Source organism: Vulpes lagopus, chromosome 21, assembly GCF_018345385.1.
Source record: "Vulpes lagopus strain Blue_001 chromosome 21, ASM1834538v1, whole genome shotgun sequence".
NCBI lineage: Eukaryota > Metazoa > Chordata > Mammalia > Carnivora > Canidae > Vulpes > Vulpes lagopus.
In genome coordinates, this window is record NC_054844.1 from 37,814,282 (window position 1) to 37,829,876 (window position 15,595).

Genomic DNA, 15,595 nt, shown 5'->3' on the forward strand with positions numbered 1-15,595 from the left:
ATTTATCTATTTGCAAAAACATAAAGAGGAATTTTCAAGACTCCTCCGTAACCCTACCACACTAACACGACTTTTAAATGTGCTTCCTATTTCCTTCCATTTCTTTCTTACCTGCATATGAACTTTTACATGATTGTGAAGTACACAGTTCATATTATTTTTTTTATTCAACATTATTTTATAATGACTTTTCCAGGTTACCTGCACTACAATAGTAGTAGGGCACTGTATCTACGGGTGGGGAGTGATGGTAGAGAGAAGAGCAGGATATGTAGCCAAGCTCTATGTAACCTTGGGCAAGGCAAATAAGCCCTGTGAGCCTCAGTTTGTTCATCTGTGAAATGGAGGTTAAGATGTTTGTAAAGTGTCTGGCATTTGATAAACACTGGCTGTGATTTATTACCCAGTTTGAGCCATACGGGCTCGCTTTTACCGTTTGTTGCTTTGAAAATTTGCATGGCTGTTTCGTGGGCACTTCCCAGACAATTGTTAAGTTCCCCTAAAGACAGAACTTTGATTTGTTTGGCATAACACTTCCTAGGTCTTTTGTTAATAGACAAAAGGTCTGCCTCAGTGGACTCAGTCATGCGGTGCTGCGGCTGGCTGCATTTCATTCTAAATCATTTCGTTCTTCAAATTGAAACCCAGTCACCAGGCTCCTATGTACTAAGACCCCTAAGCTTGGTTATCAGTGGCTTAAAACAGGAAAAGCTGGTCTGGGAGATCCCTTTATTTCCTACATCATTCCTACGCCCATTTCTGGCGGAGAAAGTTAGTTTAGGCAGTTCTTCCAATTGTTCCCACCTCAGTATCTTAGCTGTAAAATCTAGGCCAAAGCAAGCAGACAAAGCTTAGCTTTTGTCTGAAAGGGGTGTGTCTCTTGCTGGGTGTATCTTGCTCAGAGCATTCTTTTTTTTTTTTTTTTTTACCCATTTGAAAGTAACTTTATTAAGCTTTACCTGTTTTCTTTTTTTTTTTTTTTAAATTGAAGTTCGATTTGCCAACATATAGTATAACACCCAGTGGTCATCCCATCGAGTGTCCTCCTCAGTGCCCGTCACCCAGTCACCCCACCTCTCGCCGCCTCCCCTTCCACTACCCTTTGTTCGTTTCTCAACACCCAAGCAACAAACAATCCGATCGTGAAATGGGCAAAAGACATGAACAGACATTTCACCAAAGAAGACATCCGCATGGCCAACAAGCACAGGAGAAAATGCTCCACATCACTTGCCATCAGGGAAATACAAATCAAAACCACAATGAGATCCCACCTCACACCAGTGAGAATGGCAAAAATTAACATGACTGGAAACAACCAAAGTTGGAGAGGATGTGGAGAAAGAGCATTCTTATTTATTTACAGGACTAAAGAGTCGAGTGAAGGGAATGGAAAATAGTCTGCCATTCTGACCTATGTGAAGACACTTATTTTTAATGTGATACTGGGTGGGGAGGTTCCCCCACTTATCTTCCTCATTTACATTTTGCTTCCTGGTGGCCAATCACCAATTATTTAGCTTGACCCCTCCCATTCCTGAGAAAGCGCAGCTGCTTAAAGCTAACATTTTCATGACAAGTTTAGGAGATTCAAGTTGGAGTTCTGCTAAGGAGTGATGTGGGCCCACATGTTCTGGTATATTCTTTTTCTTAAAGTATTAACTTGTCATGTTAGAGCTGAGCTTCCCCCCCCCCCACCCCTCCCCATTTACAAAATAAGGACTAATCAGCACTCCATGTATTTCATGGACCCTGCTGAGAAGAAAAGTGCTTTTATAGATTCTTTTGTGTTATTTTTGTTTTAGATGTTTACACATCTCAACAACTATACACAATTTTTCATGTTCTCAATTTTCTGCGCACGAGTGAAACTCCTGCTCCCTAACACATCTTGATGGCAGTTGCCCAAAAGATTCCTGTTTTGTCTTGTAAGCAGTATCAAGCATAACGATGGTTAGTTGTTTGTAGTAATTCTTCATTTCAATCTGGGCTTCTGATGCTTTAAGTTCAAAAAATAGTCTCCGTGCTAATTCTCTAGTCATATGAGGAGGCTCATTTCTGATGATTGCTTAATCTTCATCCCCCAAAGAATCTTTCCGCTGTAAGAAAAAGTCAAAAGGCATTCCACACTAACTTGTCAGAGCACGTCTCCTTTGCTGTGCTCCTTTTTTTCTTTGGCTCTTGAAATCTTCTGGCATGGCTGAAGCCTGGGAAGCAGCATGATTTGAGATGAAAATGTTGTAGTTGTCAACATACCTTCTGTAGATGCGTTTCTAGCCTCAAAATGGTGTGGAGCTAGAACGAGGTCTGTTCAGGTCTGGCTTTCCCACCTTATTTTTAAGAATCAAATTTAGACTGATGGCACCATTTCACATTGCATTGCATCAAATTTTAGAATCATTTCCTTCAGGGTAGAAATTCTATCAACCTGTGTACATCTTACTGTGCAAGGACAATGGGAGAAGACATTTTGCTAAAACATGAGCAACGGAGCCTCCTGTTTTTAAAAAGCAATTAGGAAATCATCTCCTTTTTTTTTTTATATCCTAGTAGATCAAATTTCTGATTGAAAGGAATTGAAAGTTTTGCTTTTCTTTGTTTTAAATGTAACTCTCACAAAGAGTTACCAAGTGGAATTTATCCTTTGTGTGAGGCAGTTAAAATCACCAGCAGAACAGTGAGGGGACAGAGATAGGTTTTGAACATGCTGTCTAGATTATTTTACCAAAAAACCATAGTTTTCGACATGTTTCAGCAGACAAACGGTAGGAACAAGAGGCTGGGCTTGAATTTTGACTCTACTTACTGGTTGTATGACAGCAGGTAAGTTATTTAATCCCGGGGGGTGGGCCTCAGTTTCCTTATCTGTAGAATGAAGAGAATACCACCACCGCTACTAACTGTGTATTATAATTATATACACACCAGTTTGTAACTCCCTATGTGTGTGATTATTTGATCAGTCCTTGGCTTCCAAATTAGACTTTAAACTCCATGAGAAGAGGTACCGTGTTTTAATTACCATTAAATTTCAGCAACCAGAGTCTGATATATAGTGGGCGTTCAAAAGTAGTTGTCGAATGAATGAATAAATGCATGGTTTGGTAATTTAAAAAGTCGTTGTGTGTATATAGTAGACTTTTAAGAAATGCACATGCAGTTAATAGGGTTATTCATACTGTCATATTTCTATTAAGAAAATAGAAGGACGGCAGAGAAAGTGAAGTACAGAGAAATTCATTAATTTAGCAAAGAAATGGGTTTGAGGATGAGCTTCCAGTCTTCTGAGTCCCAGTCTGGGTCTGTTGTCACTGAGATGAAAAGAAGAATCAAGAAATGCCACCTTATTTCCCTCTGTAATCTTTTCGTTACTTCTCCCCTGTAATCATTCCATGACTTGCATCCTATAGATGCAGAGGGAAGAAAGGAGAAAATCTTGAGACATTTGGTTAGTACTCTCCTTCTGGAGGGAAAGTAGACATCAAAGCACAGAATTGCTACATATCCATGACGCACAGCCCTGTCTCCCAGGGCCCAGGTCCTCGTGACAGTTCCTGACATTCTGATAGAGTATGCTGCTGGCCCCCAGGCAGGTGTCTCCAACATCAAAGGGTTGATATCAGCAATGACAATTTAAAATGAATGTGGCATCTTGCTGAAAAATTACCATGTAAGCAAATGGATAACTTTATTTCGCTCCTGAAAATACTGTACATAGAAAGACATTCTTAACCATCTGGAAACTATTTTGAGGAGATTAAAGTTTTGGAGCTCAACTATATCAATGATTCCCTCTTGCCTTTATTATTATTAGTATTTCCCTGTTGCCTTGCCCTTAAATCAGATCCTAAAACTTGTTCCCTATAAAATAGCTCCCAACCAATTTGTAAGTCAGACTCTCTGCCCTCTCTCCTCTTTAACTTTCAGACATTCTTTTGGTTTTTTTCCAAGTTATGTGAGTATCAGAGACATAAATGTTCTCTCTTTTCTTTTCTTTTCTTTTCTTTTCTTTTCTTTTCTTTTCTTTTCTTTTCTTTTCTTTTCTTTTCTTTCTTTTCTTTTCTTTTCTTTTCTTTTCTTTCTTTTCTTTTCTTTTTTCTTTTCTTTTCTTTTCTTTCTTTTCTTTTCTTCTTTTCTTTCTCTCTCTCTCTCTCTCTCTCTCTTTCTTTCTTTTTGCTACTCTTAGCACATGTGGAGATGATTTAGTTTCTGAACGAGGATTCTTTGGACACCCACTTTTTAGAAAATCCAAATCCTATGGAATCTGAGAGAGGTTTTTCTGTCTCATTTAAGTGTAAACCAGAAGCATAATGAAGTAACATTTTTAAAAAGTCAAATTAGGCTATTAGAGCAATGTTTTGTATCGCTGAGATGAGAATTTAATGTTAGACAATTTACATTCATTACTATTACGCCATGCACAACTATACCCAGTTTGGTTATGTCAGATGGAGATGTAATTATCTGTTGGACTTGTTGGCTGTCTTGTTTCAGTTCAGCCTCTGTGCTGGATTAAGTTTCCATAAAACCATGATTAACTGAAATGCTTCAGGAATGAGGACTGTGTTTCATTTAATTTTTTGGTTAGCTGAAGTTTAACCAGAAAACTCTTGGCTTTAATCTTTGTTTAAAAATGTTCTAAAATCCTTTCATTTTCTTGCATCAAAAAGATAGCGCAGTGGAAGAGTCTGTTGTTGGTAGAACATTATGAGTCCCTTGGGGTCATTTTCTGGACTATTAGAAAATGTTACAGATGGAGGGAGAGTTGAAAGGTTGAAATGAATATGGAAACTAGTTAAAAACTTGACTCCCGGGGTCAAATAGCCAGTTGCCTCTATTTTTAAAAAGTGGACGATAAACTAGTAAACTCAATACTATTGAGTACCTACTATTTGCCAGGCTTTAGACTCTCTACTTCGGAAGCCCAATTCTGGTGGAGGAGAAGGGGTATGTTTACAAATAAAGACTGCACATTCTAATAAGTGTTTAAGAAGGTATGCAGCAAGTGCCATGGTAGCTTCGAGCAGGGAACTACAAATGGCCTAAGGAAGTCCAACATCTCACCATGGGTAAGACGACGGTCCGGGTCTTGACACACACATATAGGAGATAAGTGGAGAAGAGGAGGTAAGGGCCTCTTCCAAGGGAGCAGGCCAGAGGAGCAGACCTTGAAACACACAGAGAAATAAATGAGAATGATCTGTCTTGGGATGTGGTGTGTATGCCTGTGTGTCAGGGCAGGGAGAGACTGCTGGCAGATGAGTCTGGACAGCAGGCTGGGGCAGACTATAAAGGCCATTTATAGAGTTCAAGTGCTATTTTATAAGTAACATTTAACAATGGAGTTAAACAACCTCCAGAAAGACTACTCTGGCAACGGTGGGAAGGATGTATTAGAAGGAGGAAGAGACCGTTTTGATGAACCAATCAGTATTTCAAAAAAAAATCTTTTACTGCTTTACCGTTTTATTGACCCGAGTTATAGTCTGAAGCATTATTTTACCTTTAAGTGGGAAGACATTTCCATTTTCTTCTCCCACGTAGGTTCCATATTATTATGGTCTTCACTTTGAATATTGGAAAACGGAGGCACAATGACCATGTCACTTCCCCCAAGGTTCTAAATGGAATCCATTGAGAAATTGACTCAAAGCCAGGTCTCAAAAGTTTCTTCCAGCAATTGCTAGACCACACTCCCCACTATTACAGCATATTTATGATATAATTAACTTTCGGAAAGCCATATGGCTTTTGTTACAAAGACTAAAGGAATGTGCTTTTCATAACGAATGGCATATGGCTTCCAATAGCTCTTTGCTTGCATGTTTTAACAAAATGAACATGTACATAAATTAGATGCCTCAGGTCAGTTAGCAAACTGAGGTTGGTTTTCTTCTGCTTTCCCTAATTACAACTGCATTTCTGACAAATATCAAGGATTTTTTTGGCAGCCTGTGGGTGTAAACATACATAGCGTGGCTCAGATAATCCCGTTCTCCTATGGTATTCCCCTTTAAAGAGTCAGTATTTGTCTTTTATACACAGAGGACTGTGCTGCTTGCAGAAACAGGGGCATTTCTGAGGAAGCTGCATGCTTTCCGAGTGGTAGGAACACTAGTTGATTTAAGTGATACAATAGGCAGAAGGAACTACCCAATGAGAATCGCTCAGCTGAAAGTTGACATTTACCTTTGGCCACTTAAGTGACACAGGGCTGATAGGTACATGATAGATGCTCACAAGCCAAACTAATTTAATAGCAGTTAATCGTGAGAGCTCACACTTAATCTCTCAGTTGTTTAGAAGCCTTTCTATTTTAGGTAACATGCCTTAGAGTTCTGCTCTCTTAGTTCACACTGTGTCTCATCCTATTGTTGATTTAGCAGGTTTTCTGGTAGAGTCTGAGAATGAACTCCTTGCAACTTTCACATTATCATATTACAATATTCACCACCGATTATTTGTACTCAAGGTCAATGACATTATCTCATTGGAATTCCCTGGACTCTGAATTCATAAGATAGTCCAAAATGCTCTTGTCTGTAATGGAAAAATACAGCACAATTACTGTAAGTCAGTTGGTTCATAAAGGATTTGCATTTTAAATGTAGCTACTCATCATATTGGCAGATCACTTGCTTTTTTTGAAACACGTGTGTTTATATTATGGTAGTGATGCATTTTTTGTTAATTAAGTGAAAGTATATCAACAGTAAAAGGAAATTTAAAATATAAACTTAAGTAACTGAATAAGTAAAAATACACTTTAATTAATATTAAAATATTTAAACCCTTTTCTTCAAAAGCTTAATTTCTCAAGAGCAAAACCCACATAATTTAGGATAATTTTTTCATAAAGAATAAACCAAATGTTTTAAATAATGAATTAAGCTTTAGGCGTCTCTGTTTCCTATCTAAAATGACTCTTTCAAATCCTGTTCATACAAAAGGAAAGTGTTTGTTAACTTGTGTTCTAATTCCTCTTATATTTACTATAAGCTGTATTCCTTTTTTGGACAAGTCATAGCTTCTCCTTTCATAAAATAATATCTTCCATTATGTTATAATTACAAACTGTGGACTCATAGGATTGATGAGTCATAGGGCTGGATAGCATAAGCCTTCAGCAATCATCTCTGCCTCCAGGGCATCTCTAAACCATGAATTGAATAACAAGGTGAGTAAGAGACACCTTTAGCCAGAAATATGGCTTTGGCTAGATGAAGAAAAAAGGTAAACCTGGGAACTCTTTTCCTCTTTAGCAAAAATACTTCTTCCTTTTTTTTTTTTTTTTTCAAAGTATACTGATCCCAAACTGATATTATTAGATTAATAACCCGAGCAAAAAAGAAAGGTGTGAAAGTGTGGTATCATTTAGACTTACTTCATATTTGGGAATTGAATACTAGGATTAGTGACACTCCGGATAGTGATGTTTGAGAATGAAAGACTCTGCCCCTATTTAACTGTCATTTATTACATGACTACAGATTATTGAAAACAGTATGAAGGCACATGATTTGTAAACAAATTTGGTCTATAGAAAGCCAAAAAACAAACAAACAAACCCAATTTGGAAGAGAAAGTAATTTATGTGATAACAAAAGTCAGTTAGAAACTGGAAAAGAGGGCAGCCCCCGTGGCACAGCGGTTTAATGCCGCCTGCAGCTCAGGGCGTGATCCTGGAGACCTCTGCCTCTCTCTCTCTCTCTCTCTCTTTCTCTGTGTGACTCAATAAATAAATAAAATCTTAAAAAAAAAAGAAACTGGAAAAGATTATTATTATTTTTTTTTAAGATTTTATTTATTTGTTCATGAGAGACACAGAGAGAGAGAGAGGCAGAGGGAGAAGCAGAGGGAGAAGCAGGCTCCATGCAGGGAGCCTGATGCGGGACTTGATCCTAGGTCTCCAGGATCAGGCCCTGGGCTGAAGGTGGCGCTAAACTGCTGAGCCACTGGGGCTGCCCAAGATTATTTTCTTAATTGTCACGATTCACTCATGTTAAGACCACTCCCATCTTTCTTAGAGGCTCTGTAGCAGTTGGAGATAGTTGTGTCTATCTAGAGAAAGTGCCTCAAGACACTGAGCCAGTATGGCCCTCCATCTGGAGAAGTTTAAGACTGAACAAACATGGACACAAAACGAGGGACCCGGTGTCTCTTTTGCTTAGGGCCATGGTGCTGGCAGGTTGGGCAAGTGTCATATTGCCAGGAATCTTCATAGTCACCGATGAGATCAGACGTGGCATGATAAACAGGACAAGAAAGCCCATTTGGGCACAGCCTTGAAAGCCAATCCTTTTGGAGATGCTTCCCGTGCAAAGGGAACTGTGCTGGGAAAAGTAGAGGTTGAAGCCAAACAGCCAAATTCTGGCATCAGGAAATATGTCAGGGTCTCGCTGATCAAAAATGGCAAAAAAATAAAATAAAAAATGAACCCCCCAAAACAAAACAAAACAAAACAAAACAAAACATCCCAATGATGGTTGTTTGAATTTTATTGAGAAAAATGATGAAGTTCTGGCTGTAGGATTTGGTCCCAAAGGTCATGCTGTCGGTGACACATTCACTTTAAGGTTGTCTAAGTCGCCAATGTGTCTCTTCTGATCTTGTAAAAAGGCAGGAAGGCAAGACCAAGATCATAAGTTTGATGGTAAAGACATGACAATAATAAATTTTCATGTGCTCCCCACCCCCTCCAAATGTGAGACCTGGCTCATTAGAATTACTTTGAATACTTGGGTTAATTTGAATTTTATATTTTAAAAAGGTTTTGACATACAAAGACATAAATCACTCGTTTCTCCAGATTTTCAAATCCTGTGACAAATTACATTAACAAACAAACATGATTATACTATCAATGGGGGAAAGGGCAAGACCAACAACATTTGGCTTCAAAGGTAAATGGATCTTGTTTCATTTCTGCTGCGTGCCATATTGGGTCTAAATATCTGAAAGGGTCTTAGTATGAATTTTTTGAAGGCTGGGCAGGCAGAGAGTTGTTCTGGGGTTGGGAAGATAAAGGAGAGGAGAGGGAGAAGAGGAGAGTAACCGGGGAAGGAGCTGTGATGCTGGGGGGCCACAGAGGGTAAAGGCAGTGAGTGGAAATTCCCATCAGTTGGGGTGATTGAAGGATTTTTAAGAGCAAGAATGTTTAATATTTGATGAGATTGTTTCTGTTTCTGCAGTTGTAAATTGCCCCGACTCCTTAGCCTTTAGTAAAGTCTGTCCTAAGCATTCATGCTTTTGTTTTCCGATTTAGAGTAATGGGAAAGACCTTGTTCCAGGTAGAATAGAATAGGGTGAGCACAAACAAAAAGAGCCAGAACACGAACAAATTTGGCAGAAGCAGGCATTCAGAGGCAAGGCAGCCTTGTCAACATACCAGCAACACCTTTCTTCATTCCCCCAACTGTGTAGAACTTTTGGAGAGGACTTTGGTCTTCTACAACCCATGGGATGTTTGAATCAAGGAGAAGTAGATTTCAGCTGATATTTGGGTTCCATTAATACTGTCTGAAATTATAATAATTTATTAAGGAGGAAGTAGACGTGAAGAATTTTGATCTCTTGGGCTTCACTTTCTATCATAGTCTCACTTATCTGTAGCACATGGTGCTGTTGGCATTTCCTTCTACAAATGTACCAGGCATTTAGTATTATTTTGATTTTTTAAGTCAAGTTCGAGCTAGTCGGTTATGCATATGGTAAACCAAAAGGTATTGCTGAAATCTGTGGCAACCGTTTTGAAACTATTTTGTGCATTTGCATTTATTGGAAGTGTAATTATAGGTTGCCTTGCTTTGTAGCATTCCTCATGGCATGCAGGGGAATTTGTTTGTATGTGGAAATCTTTACAGGAAGTAGTGTTGTTGTATGAGGCTTGAAGACTGGTATCTACATGTTTGAAGATGCCCACTTTTTTTTTTTTTTTTTTTTTTTTGCTTATCATCACTTGTAAATAATGGCCACGGGCTATAGTGAAAAAGTATCAATGACCCATTACTTGGGTCATTGATTTCCCTTTTGGAAGGACAAATTTCACATCTGTCTAAAATGGAGATGAATCTAAAGTTTAACTTATGTTAAATTAAAGTTGTCTATGATCTCCATTGTGCTGCATTGTTAGAAGCAAGATTGTACATATTGAAAGAGAGAGAGAAAGAAAGATGGACAGAGGAAGAAAAGCAAAGCTGTTTTTTAAGAGGTGGCATGGGTACCACACCTAAGTCCTCGGTTGGGGAGGTCTCTCATGTTGTTTTTAACAGATATGCCTTGCTCTGCCATATCTTGATGTTCTGATACGATCTTCAAGGAAAATTTATTTGATGGAGGAACTCCTATATGGTATATCTCTATATTTGAGAGCCTTCCAGAAAACACTGAAGTGCACAAGCAGAACAAGTGCCTTGACTGCTTATCTGCATTTAGCCATAACTGTGCTATTCTAATGGTTATGGGAAAGGGTGAGGGCCAAGTTCTTGTCTAACTTTGAATCTAGTCGAGTCCTTACATGCTATGAAGCTTCAGGGCAAAGTTTAATTTTCCCAAGACTCATAGAACCTACTGTTTAGTGATACAAAATCATATTTTTGCTTAAGAAAAGGGGACACAGTTGAACTGATGTCATAAAAATTGAAAATGGAAGCCAATGTTAGGTGATTCTAATCCAAACAAAATATAATTTTTTTTTAAAAATGTTCCAAATACTATTTACTTCTCTGAAACCTGGAGGCAGGGAAAGGGTATGTGAATGTCTGGGGGCACCATGCCTAGGAGTGCATGTTGACAACAGGGACATACAGGGCCAGGGTGCTAAGGGCCAGCAGCCCTGTCACCACTACCTGGGCCAGCAGTGCTATCCAGCTGCCCAGGGAACAGGGGTGGGTAAAGGTCTCTGTGACAAAGGCCTTGTAGATGCTAACGAGCATCAGTAGGAGTACCACTGGCCAAAAACTGTGGGATAGGTCGTAGAGTGTTATTATCCAGACCTGGGCAGATTGTTATTGAATTTGGAAACTATATCTCCCGTTGCTTTCCAAGGTGAGTCTAGGACTGTTTAGACCCCATAAAGTCACCTTATTCCAGAGTCTGGAGACCTCTGGAACATTGTGTGGCTTCCAAAATCCTAAGTATGTTCTCAAAATACTGTTCCCATCTCATGTTCACCAACCTTCATTACCAGAGATGTGTATGTGTGTGTGCTATTTTATTCTTGCCCTTACTGAACTTCATCTTCCTAAATTGGACCTATTTCCTATCAGTGTTTGGGAGCATTCTCACTTCTGCCGGCTTATTATTTAATCCTCCCAGACTGTCAACATTCACAAAATAGCAAGTGTACCATGTACAAACGTAATCACTGATGAAACGATGATTAGGGTGGAATAAGAGAATCCTATCTCATGGCACTGGTGGCTGCCCTCTTGGTGATATAGGTCTGTTAATCATCACTCTGTGGGCACAGCTATTTAACCAGTTTGAAAATTATTTATTCAAGAAATATTTATGGAGTCTTCCCTCTGAGCCAGGTTTCATGCTGGGTGGTAGAAATGATGAATGATGCTGTTCCTGACCTTTAAGTACCTCAACAGGACAAAAGGCATGGGAATGAAGAGCCAATATGAAGTGTAATAAGGCCAGAGGTATACATTAGGCAAGGGCCTAAAATCCTGCCTGGCATTTTCTGAAAGAATAAACTGAAGAGTAAATTGATATAGCCACTGTGGAAAACAGTATGGAGGTTCCCCCCAAAATTAAAAATAAAAATACCATGTGATCCAGTAATTCAACTACTAGGGATTCACCCAAAGAAACTGAAAATACTAATTTGAAATGATATATGCACCCCTATATTTACTGCAGCATTATTTACAATAGTCAAAATATAGAGGCAACCCCAGTGCCCATCAATAGGTGAATGGATGAAGAAGATGTTGTATAGATAGATACACACATGTTGCAATGGAATAATATATGTTATTGCAAATGGAATATATAAAAATGGAATATTATACAACCATATAAAAGAAAAGAGGGGATCTTGCCTTTTATGACAACATGGATGGACCTACGGTTTTTAACGCTAAGTGAAATAAGTCAGACTGAGAAAGACAAACACCATATGATTTCACTAATATGTGGGCTATAAAAAACAAAACAAATGAATAAACAAGCAAACAAAAAACAATTAGACCTATAAATTCAGAGAACAAACTTATGGTTGCCAGGGGAAGGGGGAGGATACGCAAAATGGGTAAAAGGGAGTGGGAGATGCAGGCTTTCAGGTATGGAATGAGTAAGTCATGGGACTAAGAGGTACAGCATAGGAAATTAGTCAATGATATTATAACAGTGTTGTGTGGTGACAGGTGGTAGCTATGTTTGTTGTGAGCAGAACATAACCTATGGAGATGTTGTATCACTATGTTGTACTCCTGAAACTAATATGACATTGTGTGTCAACTATACTCCAGGAAAAAAAAAACTAAAAAAAAGTAAACTGGGGAGAGTAGGAAATTTTTATATTTATTCAAAATATATTCAATTTTCCTCCCTCTGCCTATGTCTCTGCCTCGCTCTCTGTATCTCTCATGAATATATAAACAAGATGTTTAAAAAAAAAGATAAAATGTATTCAATTTATTCTGTAAATTTTAGAAACATTTCATCAAATTACCAAGGAAATCCTTTCAGAATTTTAAGTATAATTGCATTGAAGTTTAACTTTATAAATTCAATATTCTTATCTAGAACCATAATAGATCTCTCACTTAATTCCCATATATTTTAAAAATGTGATTTTTAAAAAAGATTTTACATATTTATTTGAGAGAGAGAGAGCAGGAGTAGGGGGAGGAGCAGAGGGAAAGGGAGAAGCATATTCCCTGCTAAGCAGGGAGCCCAACACAGGGCTTAATCCTAGGACCCTGAGATCATGACCTGAGCCAAACATAGACGCTTAACCAACTGAGCCACCCAGGCACCCCTAAAAATATGATTTTTAAGTATTTTGCTTTTTGTTGCTCTTGAGAATAGGATTCTTTTCATACTTCATACATTTTTTTTTCCTGTGGGTTTCCAAGAAAGCTATGGGTCTTGATTCATTATTTATACTAGTTTTTTGGTTGCTTGGATGGAGTTTTCTAAATCGAAGTTGTTAAGTGTGGATAATGATAATTTAATCCCTTTTAAAGAATGTCCTCTTTGTGAATTTCATCACACTCTTCATCTTTGGAATATTGTAATATAAAACACTTGATGTTAGTCACATTCCCTTGCATTTCCAACACCTACAGTCCAGCTTCCCAGGATGCCAGCAGAGTTACATTTCAGCAGGAAGTAAGTACAGGCAGTTTTGTACCTACTCATATCCCATGGAAATGCAACTTTCTCCTTTTCCAGGATATGCTCACTGCTTAGTGATATTGTGGATGTTGTTGCCATCTTACATTTTTCTTAAATATATATATATATATATATATATATATATATATATGATACACATAATTGGAAGATTGGAAAATTATTGAAACTAAGAATAGAATCAAGAGTGAGAAAATATGGAGTGTAAAAATATGGAAGAACTTTTCCATGAGATGAGTTTATGACAGAGGTGATGTAATTCGCAAATGCTTCCTCGGGGATACATATGGGTGTTAGCAGAGTTATGTAATCCTGTTCAACAGATAGTACACGTGGTATGGTCCTATTGTACCTTCTTTGCATCTATGCCTCTATTTCCTGAAATAGGACTCATTTGTAAGGGCAGTAGCAGGCATCCTTATTTTAGTTTTTCAAACATGGAAGGCATATGTACATATTTACATTTCAGAAAGGTCACACTGGTCCCCTGGTGAAGGATGACTAGAGGAAGACCAAACTGACAACAGAATCTAGTTAGGGACTGACGTAATATTGGAAAATGTGACGAAGTGGAGTAGATCTATGAGGTGTGAGGAAGCAGAATCAGTTTTTGATGATGAGTTAGATGCAGGAGGGCATAGAGGAGAAACTGGATCCGGACATGTGACTGGGTGACAAAGAGAACTGTGATACATACATCGGGAACAGAAGAGGAGAAGCAGGTATTGGAGAGGAGACAGTGGGTTCAGTTGTGCATACTTTGGCCTTAAGATGCCCTTGTGACATCAGGTGGAGATAGTAGCTAACTGAAACTTTGTAACCACAAAACAATAGCCCAGTTCCCCTCCCTGGACCCCTGGCAACCGCCATTTTATTTTCTGTTTCTATGAATTTGACTATTCTAGGCACCTCACAGAAGTGAAATTGTACAATATTTGGCACTTTCTGTCTGGCTTATTTCACTACGCATAATGTTTTCAAGGCTTATCTATGTTCTACAATATTGAAGAATCCTTTGCTTTTAAAGGCTGAATAATATTCTACTATATGTATGTGCTGCATTTTGTTACCCATTCATCTGTCAGTGGGCACTTGGATTGCTTCCACTTTCTGACTATTGTGAGTAATGCTACTATAAACATGGGTGTACAAATATCCATTCAGGTCTTTGCTTTCAATTCTTGGGGGTCTATGCCCAGAAGTAGGATTGTTGGATTATATAGCAATATATATATATATTGCAATTCTATGTTAAATTATATTATATTATATTCTATGTTAAATTATATATATATATATATATATATATATATATATATATATATATATAGCAATTCTATGTTAAATTTCTTGAGGAACCACCATGCTATTTTCCACAGCAACTGTACCATTTTATATTCCCACAAGCAATGCATTAGTGTCCAATGTCTTCACATTCTCATTGACACTTGTTATTCTGTTCTATCATCTATCTATCTATCTATCTATCTATCTATCTATCTATCTATCCATCTGTCTGCCATCTAAGGCCTGTGAAGTGGTATCTTACTGTGATCTTGGTTTGTATTTCCCTAATGATTAGTGATGCCAAGCATCTTGTCACGTGCCTCTCAGCCACTTGTGTATCTTCTTGGAGATATATCTGAGTCCTTTGCCTACTTTTTAATTAGGTGGTTTGGGCTATTTGTTGTTGTTCATGAGCAGTAAAGAAGATTGATAATCCCTAAGGAGAGAGGTTCAATCTGACCGCCTACAGAATTCCGCTTTCCATTATTTGCAACAAACCACCTTATTATTCCTTTAGAAAACAACATATGAAACGTTGAATTAAAATGTGATCAAGTGGAGCTCATTTTAGGTATATCTGGCAGAGATTTAGTATCTCTAGCTATCTCTGCCTAGCCAGATGCTGGAGATAATTTTTCCACAAAGCGAATCCATGCATGTTTCTGTTTTGTCCACATTCACAACTATTTCTGAACTCAGTCAGAAGTTCTAAGAACTACTGCAGACTCTTGTCTTGCCTACAAAAATACCAGATAAATATATACAACTGACAGTGTTTTTCCATTTTCAGGATATTTTTGGCATTAAATTCAAGGCAAAAGAAGACACAGACTTTAGCTTGTGGTTCGAGTCCCCCAACTCTCAAGAAGGGGTTTATTTCCACCCACTGATTCACAAAGGTACCATTGCTCTATGCACATCTGAGTCTGTTTATCATTTG

The 15,595-nt window shown here is 38.1% G+C and overlaps 1 pseudogene; it reads left to right on the forward strand.

The window, feature by feature from the left end:
* The first annotated feature begins 2,746 nt into the window (after nt 1-2,746).
* On the forward strand, nt 2,747-8,645 carry LOC121479777 (annotated as a pseudogene).
* Nucleotides 8,646-15,595: the final 6,950 nt, after the last annotated feature.